We start from the raw sequence: 13054 nt of genomic DNA, 5'->3' as shown, positions 1-13054 counted from the left end.
AGTTAACATTCAAATTAAAAGAACAATTTGGCAATTGATCTGCCATTAGGAAGAAAAAATGGACAGGAAAAAACCCAGGGCCTAAAAACAAATTTGTCTTTCTTAAATGCTCACTTTCAAGTGTGTCTGGTTTCTAGCCCAGTTTGTATCAGAAGGGATCAATTTTTCCCCCTTTTCCCTGTTCTACTTTTGCACTGGTATTGTCTGAATCCCAGAGTGAGCAGCAATACATCATCCTCCTTCAACATCTGCTAGAGCCCCCTCTCCTCCTAATCTGCCCAGATCCCCAAAGCCTTTTCCACCTGCTATAGAGCCAAATGCTCATTATAGCACACAGCTACGCCCTTCACTGTCTTTCCTCCCAGATCCTCAAGGTTAACGTGGAACAATGACTATTATTAAGTGGGGGCTTTAGGAATATAAAAGCAGACCAGGCAAGAAGAAAGGGGGAGGGGTGGCAGAAGCACTGGGTATGATGCCAGGAGAGCTGGCAGGAAAGAGCTGCTAGAAAGCTGTGGCCAATTTTCCAGTCGAAACATGAGTCACTGAACAGAGATGCCCTAGAAATAAATAGCTTCCCTGTTCATTGCCCAGTACAAGCAGAGACCACACCCTCCAGTGGTTTTCTGTTAGGGCACTTTGGGGTATGGCTTTGAGCAGCTAGTGGAGAAATGGAGATAAAAATGGTTAGTTTTGAGGGGGCTGGCAAGTCTAGAAGTTGTGTTTACTGCTTGGCCAACTGTAAATTGTAAGCAATTGGAAGTTGTTCTGTCTCCTCTGTTTTCTTCAAACCACGAACCTGTTCCTTCTGCTTGCATCATCAGACCAGCCACCAATGGAAAATTTGAGGCTCATTAGATTAAGCTGCTTAGAAAACAGAGAAATTCAGAAATCTCTCTGATACTCTGTATTCATCTTATATTATCATGGGACCTGAAAAAAATATAAAAAGGAATCTAGTCATGGGGGGCAGGGAGGGGAGTAAGGGGAAGAGGCAGCTTTAATTTAAGTTTCCTGCCTTTAGCAGCTGTGTACCTCACTCCCAGATGCCATACTTGGTGCAATTTCCTTTTAGTTTTTTAGGAGATATTTTAAGAAGTTAAGTGCTGTTTCCTCAGTGACATTCATGGGGATGATCTTGATAAACCACATGAATGCCGGCTGGCCTCTGGCAGAGTTGGCCAGCTCTGCCCTAGACATAGTCTCCTGTTGATGGACTTTTGGGCAGCGTCTCCAGCAGGATCAAGTCACTCCCATTGCTCTTCAGTTCCTGGAAAAAGTGTAAAACCACAGATTCCCCCAAAGGCTACCTAGTAAAATTTTCTTACCTTCGCAACCCTGAGCCCTAAGGAAGCTTGTCACTCTCCTATGGCCACACAGTGTGCTGATCTAAATAAAGCAGAGGCCGCCTACTTCTATGACTACTCTAGCCAAGAGACTGGAGGGGTTGAATGAGCTCTCATTAATAAAAACAGTTAAGTGTAAAACTAGCTGGGCTGATAGAGAAGGAGCTTCTAACTGGCTCTATGAAATGACAGCGCACCTAAACTGTCAGACTTACACTTAGAAGACTATTCTACTTCCCTTTTCTTTTTTTAAAATCCAGGTTTGAAAGTTACAACTTGTTTTGGATAGACAGCTTTTTAAAAACTAGTAAGGAAGGAGAGTTAAAAGTTCTTCATTTTCACTTGGATTGATCAAGATACTAGATCTTTGCTGTGGGTTTGTATAGGATAGAAAAGTAACTAAAGTTTAACTAAATGATGGACATTTCAGAAACATAGCTTTTCAACAGCACTATTGAGATATGGGTATATATTTAAGGTTTGATGTTTTGATATACATATACATTCTGAAATTATCACAACAATCAAGCTAATTAGCATATCCACACACCTTTTGTGGGTGTGGTGAGAAGACTCAAGATCTATCTTCTTAGCAAATTTAAGTATACGATATAGTATTGTTAACTATAATCACCATGCTGTATAGTAGATCTCCAGAACTTTTTGATTTTACACAACTGAAGCTCTGTACCCTTTCACCGGCATCATCCCGTTTTCCCTTCCCTTAGGATCTTGACAGTCACCATCGTACTCTGCTTCTATAAGTTTGACTCTTTTAGATTCTATACATAAGATAAATCATACAGTATTTGTCTTTCTATGTCTTTCTTATTTTACTTGGCATAATGTCTTCCAGCTCAATCCATGTTGTAAATTACAGGATTTTCTTCTTTTTGAAGACTGAATAGTAGTCCATTGTATGTATATTTGTGTGTGTATATATATGTGTATATATTTCACATTTTCTTTATCCATTCATCCATTGAAGGACATTTTGGCATTTATGTTGTTTCCATATGTTGGATATTGTGAATAATGCTTCAATGAACATAACCTTGAAAGTCTAAAATCTAAACCTTATCCTAGACATTATGTATATATATGTATACACACACACACACACACACACACACACATATATAAGCCTCTACCCCTATTGCATTACTACCTCCATTTCAAGATTGAGAGGCAGTAAGTAAATGTTACCATGGAATACTTTAAGTGTAGCTTTATATGGAAGTTACAAAAATTAGGGGAAAATAGTTTTTCATTTAGGGAAATCTTAAAAGCATTTGATACTATAGAAGCATGATCCTAGCTCTTTCATTGGCTTATGTAGTAATATTAAGCAAGTATTATTCCTTCCTGGCTCTTTTTTTCTCTTATGAAAAGAGGGTACTATACTGTTTTACCTACCTCATAGAGTTATTGTGAGGATTAAGTGAGTTCGTTTGGGAAGATGCTAGGAACATAGCAAAAGATCAATGAACTTCAACTGGTATTAGTCTATTCTAAGACATTTGCAAGGGGCTTAAAATTTTTCCAAACAACTGTTTCTTTGCTCCTTCGTTTTCTTCTTTCATTTCTTCCTGCTTGTTTATTACTATTCAAACCACATAGTGAGTAGGATTCTGCCTTGAAGCTTTATAAAGTTTCAAAATCTTAAATTAGACTACAACTGAATATTATTCTGTAAATACCCCACAAGGGGTGGGAGAGGGAATCAATGACTGCGTCTTAATGAGCTTGGGCTCCCATAACAAAATACTATAGACTGAGTGGCTTAAACAACAGAAATTTATTTTCCCACATTTCTGGAGGAGATTGAAAGCTCTCTGGTGTCTCTTCTTATTAGGGCACTAATCCCATCATGAGGGCACTACCCTCATGACCTCATCTAAACCTAGTTATCTCCCAAAGGTCCCATCTTTAAATACCATCACACTGGGAACTAGGGCTTCAAATATGAATTTAGGAGGGACACAATTCAGTCCATAGCAGACTCTTGTTTTAAAATCTGAGACCTGATTTTATCGGATTGATAGCAAGGTTTTCAATGGAACCAATAAACCTTGATCACCAAGATTCCACATTGTAAGGCATTTTGATATTACAACTGCAACTTACAGTTTGATTAGTTCTATACATTATTTTGGCCACATTCTTCTTTTTTTCACAAGAAGTCCCTTCAGACTCCTCCATTAAGCATTAAGCACAATTACCAGTCTGACACAAATTCTGGACTTTTCTCTCCACTGTTTGTCTTCTTAATCTTTCTTCAGCTATAGCTTTATCCTATCTACCCATCTCCTCCCTCCTCACCTAGGGCTCACCTTATCCTACTCAGTCTTAGTCGATATAATCTGAGTCTCCCTTTAGCAGCTCTGGAAATCTTGCCTTTATTTAAACCCCTTATTGTTATATCTCTTGTCTTGTTGCTTTTTCTCAGAACTCTGCATTTTGGATTTCTTGACCACTTCTCTTTTCAACTTTTTAGGAAACCTCAGCTTTCCTGACACTTTCTTTCCAGATTCTCCTCCAATGCTTCTCACCATTCTCCTGCTCCTCTTACAAACCTAAACCTAAGCATTCCCCTAAGGCCTCTTGCCTTTGTCCCTATTCCCAGTGATTTTAGTGAAATCATCCACTTTTGAAAGTTTTACTTTCACCTTTATGAAGATGACATCAGACTCTTTTTCCTTGCTCTAACTTTGTAACTCCAGACTTTAAGACTCAGGGCATTATCAGGAGCCCCAGGCTTGAGGGAAGATCAGGCCTAGGAACTGGGAACATGAGAAGGACAGGGCAGGGAGGAAGGAGATGTGAAGCTTTTATTGGTGACAGAACACTTAAATAATAAAGACAATTCTCTTTGATAACCGTCTTAGCTGATTCATGATCTGGCCACCGATGTTATTTAACACTTTTAACTACTCCTTCCAGGAGAAAAAAACTCAGACTCCCTCTACTTCCCTGTGTCACAGTCACACTGCTGCAGCTGACTCACTTTTCCAGCTGCCACTTGGATGTTTCCTAAATAGTACGTGTGTACGCTTAATTTTACCATATTTGTCTTATTTTTTTACCATCCCCATATTTTATGTTAGTAGTTTAATCTCTCTGCCAGAAATCCAAGCTCAAATCTTCTCAGTGTCCCTGCATTCTCCTAGATTCACACATATTTAATGGTCATCATGCTCTCTGATTCTCCTGGAATTTCTCTTGTGTCCAACACCTCCATTTCCTTATTTTGTCCTTATTTTGTTTAGAGTTTTATTTTACTTTTTACCCATTTTACTGAATTCTCTCCCTAAATGATGCCTCTCCTGGTCATCCTATCTTGCCTGCTCATTCTTGTCTCCTAGTTCATTGCTGTAAGCCACTCCTTTTCTCATATCTTTATCCTCTTCAGTGGGTCCTCACTGCCTATCCAACAAACCCTAAGGCTTTACTTTGGCTTTCAAGCCCTTCAACAGATCAGGTTGTACCTAATTTTTATGCACCCAGAAGTTCCCTTCCATCACCCTACACTGTTAAAAATTATACTTACCATTCTTGAATGAATTTGGTTAATCACGCCTTGGTGATGCTGCTGCCTTCATGTGGTCAAAAGGCTTCTCCAACTTTTCCCCCTTGGTGAAATGTTCTTTCCTTCAAAGGACAATCCAGATGTCAACCTCAGATAAAATCTTCCCTTTTTCTACCTGCCAAAACTTTTATAGTTACATACACATACACACAAAAGACACACACGTTTTAAAACTTAAATTTCTTATGGTATTTGACTGTATGCTACAGTTATTTTTGCCCCCTCCTTATCTCCTCTAATATATTAGGTATATCTTTGTGTCCAGAACCAGATCTTATTTTTACCTTCCTCCTTCTCCACCACCAAATAAAACTGCCTGGCTCCATAAATATCTGTTCAAATAATGTAGATTAAATCTTGATAAATATCTTTTGAATAAATGTAAGATAAAATAATTAAATGACTACTAAGAAAAATTCTGGGCTTTAATTACTACATGTTACTTCTTGGGTGATAGACTATTTAAAATAAGTATGATGGTTAGAGGAAGCAGCCTTTAGTTTTCTGAATGCATTTTATTGGTAGAATGACATGATATGGGCAGCTGTATCCTTCTGTTTCTAAAAATCTCCATGTTTGCATGTAAAATGGGTAACTGTAACTTTGTTTGCATGGCTATACATATCTGCATTAGGAGGAATGAAATTTTGAATAGCAAAATAACTTTTTTAAAAAATAAGAGAATATGGCTAAAATTTAGTCATATTTCATCTGTAATAGAATCATATCAATCAGTTAATGTCATAACATTAATCTGGAGTATACAGTTCATTTAATGAAGACAATAAAAATTAAAGAGTCTATATTGAATAATTGTTTTTGGCAAGAAATAAGATTATTTCTAAAAACAAATATTAATAAAAACTTTCTGCTACTTAATAATTTAATAAGCCATATGTAAGGCAAAGTTTGTTTTGTTTCGTTTTGAGACATAGGAAATTTTTATTATCAAAACCAATTTCCTTAATAGAGATTACAAAGTCTTTATCTTCCCTCAATTCCACCAAAGTCCAAGAAATTTCTAGTATTATGAAGGAATAGCTATGTAGAAAGTTTGGGGCTTAAACATGCATTAAAACCTTGTAAGAAAAGCCAGTTATTTCATGGTATTCAGGAGATACATCATCAGTGAAACACACATTATAAAAATCTATATTTAGTAATTTTTTAAAAGAGAGAAGAGAAGCTGGATGATGTCAGGGCAGCTGTGGGTGGCCATGCTTGGGAGAGCCCATGAAAGGCCTCGGTCTACTGCAGGGAGGTTTCAGTATGGGTGACAGGATATTTCCATGTGTGTTTCCTTTCAGTTGATACCTTCCGGTAAGGCTTCCTGTGTGCCACCAGAGCACTCACCTCCACCACCCACAGCAGTTTCTTGATTTGAATTAGGTTTCATAGAGTGGGGGTCATGGGAATGTGGTTCAATACCCAGATATCTGAGAATATAGTGAAGCCCTGATTATTGAATTCAAAGATTCTCATCATGGCCAAAAAAAGTTTTCATCAAGAAAAACCAAAAATCCATAGAACTTAAACATATGACTTTAGATCCTTAAGTTGGAAGGGATATTTATTCTAACTTTGTGACTTTGCAGATGAGGAAATGGAGACTGAGAAAAGGTGAATAACTTCCTCAAGGTAGAATCACAAGGTGAACATAGATTTCCTGACTTTTAGTCATTTGACCTCAGAGTTTGACTTCTCTAAAGAAAATTATCACCTTAATATTAAGCACTTGAATGTCACATTTAATACAGTTAGTGAAAACTACATTTTTTCCCTGGCTCCTTACTGAAAAAGCAAGAACGTGTCAGATTAAAATGCTCCATAATTTGGTTACGTATGGTTTAGTTCTTAGAACCCCCAAAAGATTAGATAAATATTATTTATATAAAATAGATGTAATTTCTAAATGCTAAAATTATAAATGATGGGCTGAGATGAAATATATCTAAATGGCTATTGGAAGTTATTGGGATAAGCCTCACACAACTATAAAACGTCCTCTAAAAATTGACTTGTTTTTCCTTGCATGTTATTTTCCCTAATGAGTTCATGTAGGGTGAAAAAGCGTTAGTGGAAATTATCTTTGTCATACACTTGAAAAGGCAGAGAGGCAAATCAGAAAAAAGATAGATTTAAATTATTTTTAAATCTGTCTCCTGTGTGGCTTTGTTTAAACATCCTCAGGCCAGGTGAGATCAATCATTAAATAAACTTCTATCTTAATACAAGGAAGGCAAAGTGATTTTCAACTTCAGTATTACCTTAATTTGTGCGTAAATATCCTTTAGTCAAAGGAAATGAAAAAGAGTGCAGAATATGTTATTGAAATATACCTACCTCGTCAGTAATCAGTAGTTGTTAAGAAATTGATGACCTTCTGGGTTATGACTATATCTTGTCACTATAATGGTTACCTATTAGGGGTCTAAGTCTCTCCTTAGAAAAACATATAGTTGGTATAGGCTAAAGGAAAGAATCCAGACTTTCAAATATAAGCCCAAGAAATTTGTGAAAAGTTGTAGTCAAATATCTTACTAGCCAAATTAGCTGGAGTAGAGAGTTCTGAAAGAGATATCCAATATGAACTGGAGTGGGCAAAAATTAGAGGGGAAATGTCATTTTCATAAGACATAAAAGCCTGAGGATTGAGCCAGTGGAAAAGAAGGAATAAAATGTCGTTGTGCAAGAATGGTTACTAGAAGCTGCAGAACAATAGAGAAAAGAATGATTAAAAATCTAGTGCGTATCAGTTTACATTCCCACCAACAGTGCAAGAGGGTTCCCTTTTCTCCACACCCTCTCCAGCATTTATTGTTTGTAGATTTTTTGATGATGGCCATTCTGACTGGTGTGAGGTGATACCCCATTGTAGTTTTGATTTGCATTTCTCTAATGATTAGTGATGTTGAGCATCCTTTCATGTGTCTGTTGGCAATCTGTATATCTTCTTTGGAGAAATGTCTATTTAGGTCTTCTGCCCATTTTTGGATTGGGTTGTTTGCTTTTTTGATATTGAGCTGCATGAGCTGCTTGTAAAATTTGGAGATTAATCCTTTGTCAGTTGTTTCATTTGCAAATATTTTCTCCCATTCTGAGGGTTGTCTTTTCATCTTGGTTATGGTTTCCTTTGCTGTGCAAAAGCTTTTAAGTTTTGGAATGTAAATTGATACAGCCACTATGGAGAACAGTATGGAGGTTCCTTAAAAAACTAAGAATAGAACTACCATACAACCTAGCAATCCCACTACTGAGCATATACCCTGAGAAAACCGTAATTCAAAAAGAGTCATGTACTACAATGTTCTTTGCAGCTCTATTTACAGTAGCCAGGACATGGAAGCAACCTAAGTGCCCATCAACAGATGAATGGATAAAGATGTGGCACATATATACAATGGAATATTACTCAGCCATGAAAAGAAACGAGATTGAGTTATTTGTAGTGAGGTGGATGGACCTAGAGACTATCATACAGAGTGAAGTAAGTCAGAAAAAGAAAAATAAATACCATATGCTAACACATACATATGGAATCTGAAAAAATAAATGCTTCTGAAGAACCTAGGGTCAGGACAGGAATAAAGATGCAGAAGTAGAGAATAGACTGGAGGACACAGCAAGGTTGCAGGCCTAGAAAGCAATAATGATGAAAGTCTTTCTGGTCAAGCAAATAGGAATAGTTATTTTATAGCATGGTCCTTGCAGAATATTAGGGAATTAGATTTTGTTCTCGATATCATAATAAAAATGAGGGGGAAAAAAGATACGGGGACAGTTCAGAGGTGTTCACAATAAAAGTTCTCAAGGTCTCATTCAACTAATTCATAAAACTCAGTAATCCTCACGTACATTCAGCTATTATTCCCTCATCCCCGCTGCTCCACACCCACACACACACCTGCTACCACTAATTTCTTTGCAGGCATCTGTGAGGGTAAATTAAATAACCAGAGCTTTTTGACATCTTGAGACAGTCAAACCACTCTCTAAGTAAGACACATGAAATGATACCTATACTGTAAAGCAGTATAAACCTTAAATATTTAACTCAATTTGGCCCCCAAATTGAGCAAATTGCATCTAATTTCTTATATCTCAGTAATCTTGATGATAGTTATAGATGGATAGATGATAGATAGATGATAGACAGATAGATAGGAAGAAAGAAAATATTACCTTAGAACAACAAAATGCTTTTTGCCTAGTTAATACTTACCCCTTTCTAAGTAAAGTCCTGCATCTTGAGAAAGGCAAGATTTTCATCTCACCTTCCTTTCAAAGCAGTATATGGGTCCATCAAAATATTTTTCTAAAGAAAAAGAATTCTCCACATACAGTATAATGAAAAATTCATTGTGCTTAGGGATTACATTTGTTAAATTCAAAAGAAGAAGGGTGCTTGGCACTTGTACATTATTGGAAATTCCCCAAACACAGACAACAAAAGCTCAGTCAGTTTAATCAAATTATCAGCTTTTCCTCAGTCTGTGTTTAGTCTGTGTTTGTCTAATGTCCGGGTGCATATTTTCTACTTAAGAAAATCAATAAATCTGCTGCTGTAAAAAAAGGCACATTTCAAATGTAGTATACAGCGTATTGCACTATCTGATCCAGCAATCTGTCTGCCTCTGCCCCACAGAAGGAGTGAACAAGAAACATGCCTGACGAGCTTATGAGATGGTTTAGAAACTCATGTATGAAGGTGAAAAAAATTATACCATTGAGGTGTGCACCCCATTCACTTTTGATGTAGAAGGAGGGCATGAAATGTATACCTGAAACTTCTTTCTGCTGTTTTGAATGTTTTTAAGTATTAGGAGCAGAATTAATATGATCTTAGCAATGAAGTCACTAAAATAGATTTCTTAAGTAGAATATTTATTCTTGTAATATTCTTTCGTTAACATAATTACTACTTCTCTGTTTATCTTGAGGTCTGACAGCATCTCTTCCTTTCTTATGGGTTTTTGTTCTGTAAATATTTGAGTTGTCAGTCTAATATATGATTCACAGTTGTTCCAACCGTGAGAAATGATCATTTCACTACAGGAACGGTTCCTCATGTCCAAGTTGCTCTCAGGTTCTCTGTTGTTGTCTCTTTATTTGCAGCAATACTTCATACATAAACCAGCACAAACTGTTGCTTGCATAAATCGTCTAAAGTATTAATACTTTTGATAAATAAGTAGTTTACATTTGTTTTATAAAGATCACCTCACTAATAAAAAAAAATCAAAGCCCAGGTTTTTCTTCGACCCAGAAAGAAAAATTCAGAATTTTGATAGTAAGAATTTAATTCATTTCCATGGATTAAATCTGACTGTATTAGAATTAGTGCATGTTCTCACCTGGAAGTGTGGAATAAATAGTAAATAAAGTTTGAAAGGATATAAAGAAGAGGGACATTTTGGGAACAAGATAAATTTTCTCCTGTTTATTGAGATATATAAACTTCTCAGAAAATAGATGCTACTTTTCTTAATAGCAATCAACAAATGATAGACTGCCACACCTAAGTTATTATATTAGGGCTTTTTGACCTAAAGATCTGTTCACCACTAATCCTTGAAATGAGCTTCTAATGATACAAATCTTTAACCTCATAACCAGCACTGATGGCTCTAAATAAGTTGGTTTAGGTAATGACAGTACACTGGTTTGCTTGCTAAAGAAATGTTATTTACTCTTCTCCCTCTGTGCTTTTTTGGCAGTGAGAAGATGGGGGAAATTGTAAAATTCACATTCCAATAAGTTTTTCAAATATTAATCATTGCCCAGGTAATTCATGACATTTTCATTGATGTGTGTGTTTATGCTCATAGGGGAAAATCAGTGAACAAGTCCCGGGCAAGGAAGAAAAAGACCACTTAGAACAGCAACCAGAATTAGTTCTCAATAAAGAGAAATTCTGATTAGCTAACTCCCCACTCCCACACTTGATAGCAAATATTTGCTTTGTTTATTATAAAAATACAAAGGTCACCATTGTCAAATAACTTTCTTGCTTATTTCTAATGATTCTGGGGGAATATTTTGATTTTTGGTACAAAACTCTCTGGATGTGGTTTGCTGTTTTTCCCCTCCTGTTGTTTATGTGAAGAATTTCTAGTCAGGGTAAGAAAAGGTGTTGCTTGTGCAGAGAATTCGCTTAGTGAAGCAGGCTAATAGGCTGACCAGTCATTAACTAAAACACAGCTGGGAAGAGGCTATAATCCCCCAATTTCCTTCACAAATGCAGTAAATAAATATTCAAATGAAGCAGTGCACACATTTGCATATGTTTTAAACAAAAGCCCAGCTGAAGATTTGGTTTAAAAGCTCAGCTACTGTTTCTCCCTTTTCTACCTACAATTCCTCTACCTGAAGAGTTTGTATTTTACAGATGTCCCCATACTTCTCCCAAAATATCAGTCCCTTTTACTTCAAGAGTTATCTTAGAAATCTTCTCTCTTGCTGACCCCCATTAGCTCTCTCACTGAACCCCATTTTAACAGGAATAAAAGTCTCCTATCAAGTTAAGTCTCCTTTTTTTTCCGGTGTTTTAAATTTGAACATCTTTAACACGTAATATGCCATTGGCACTCTTTGTGTTCTGCTGCTTCATGAATAGAACTCATTTTTTTGGACCCCGGAGCAGGTAGTACTTAGGAAATAAAACTCTGAGGCTTGACCATGGTACAACTGATTTGTTAACCCCGTGGCTTTAGGAAGCAGACTCAAATCATCTTCCTAAATTCTTAGTCTGTCCTCTGAGATTTCAAGCAAGTGATGCAACACAGGATGCTGTTCGGTTAATTATTCCTTAGAATGAGCCTCAATATTGTTACAAATTCCCCATTCTGCTTCTTTCCCTCTCCTGCTCTTATTCCATGATTGCAATTTCTGGAGTTAGATTCTAGGGCACACCTGACCTTAGGCTCTTCTGGGTTGCTTATCCTGAAGCGGTGTGAGTCCCTCCCAAGGTGAAGAAATATAATTAGAAGAAAAAAAGATCATTCAGTGAGGAGCCTAAGGTAGGACACAGGGGGTTACTTTCTAGGGGAAAAAAATAGATTGAAAAAAAATATTTTAAAGTGATTCTGAAAAGAAAAAGAGGAAAAAAATAGAGAGTTCTGCAGTTAAAGAAAGAAGCATATGAAAAATTGGCAAGGTAAATTAACTTTCACTTGTTTTCAATCCTGCTTGTGACTCTAGCAAGTTTGCCTCACACCTCTTCCCCAGCGGAGAAAGAAAAATAAGTAGATAGGAGCCAAATGCCCAAGGAGTTTCTAGGTTAAAGTGAATTTGTGCTTTTTCTTCTAGTTGTAAGAAGTGGACTATAATTATTGTACACATGTATAAAGACATACACAATGATATATATAATATATAGCCTGTATGTATACATATATATTTGCATACTATATATAAATATGTTTGCATTCATTTGGAAAACATTGACTCTCAGCAAAGTGAGGTACATAGGTTTGAAATCTGTGAATCTTGGGTTAGTTATAGAAAATCTAAATTAGAATTTGGGTCTTTAATATTCTATTCTAAAATAGGTAATAGAGGAATTATTTTTGCCAAGCTGTATTTAAATGCATGCAAGGAATCTCTATTAGTGCCTTGTTAGTTACTTGCTATACAACATCCTGACGTGTTTTAATTCTGCTATACTTAGGAGCAAGTGTAGCTTAAACAATAAAGCTTTCGAGAGCTGAGATAATAAAAGATTTTTTTTTCTTCTCATTCAATCACGTTTACAAAGCATACTTGTAGGGAGAAAGTCACTATCATATAAATGATAATGCGTTGTATTTTTAACAAAACCATGTCAGTGTATTTGGTGTTACCCCTTTTTTATAAGTAAATTTTTTGTTCCTGAAGAAAATAAAGGCGTTAATACTAGGAGGCTAGTTCAAACATATGCTCTGGCTGATATTATCAAAGTACAAAAGGCACTTTTAAGAATCAAGTTGTGTGAATTGTGCTGTGTATCTATGAGCATTATTTTGTAGAGGCTTCAAAGCTTTCAAAATGCATATGAAACATGGCAAAATAACAATTGGGATCTCTATGGTTTTTATCTACTTCTTTTTTTTTTTTTTTTTTACATATTTCCTTAAAAGGT

Source organism: Neophocaena asiaeorientalis, unplaced genomic scaffold, assembly GCF_003031525.2.
Source record: "Neophocaena asiaeorientalis asiaeorientalis breed wild unplaced genomic scaffold, Neophocaena_asiaeorientalis_V1.1 scaffold184, whole genome shotgun sequence".
In the NCBI taxonomy this organism is placed as follows: Eukaryota; Metazoa; Chordata; class Mammalia; order Artiodactyla; family Phocoenidae; genus Neophocaena; species Neophocaena asiaeorientalis.
The sequence above is the reverse complement of the archived record's forward strand: the minus strand, read 5'-3'. Positions refer to the sequence as shown.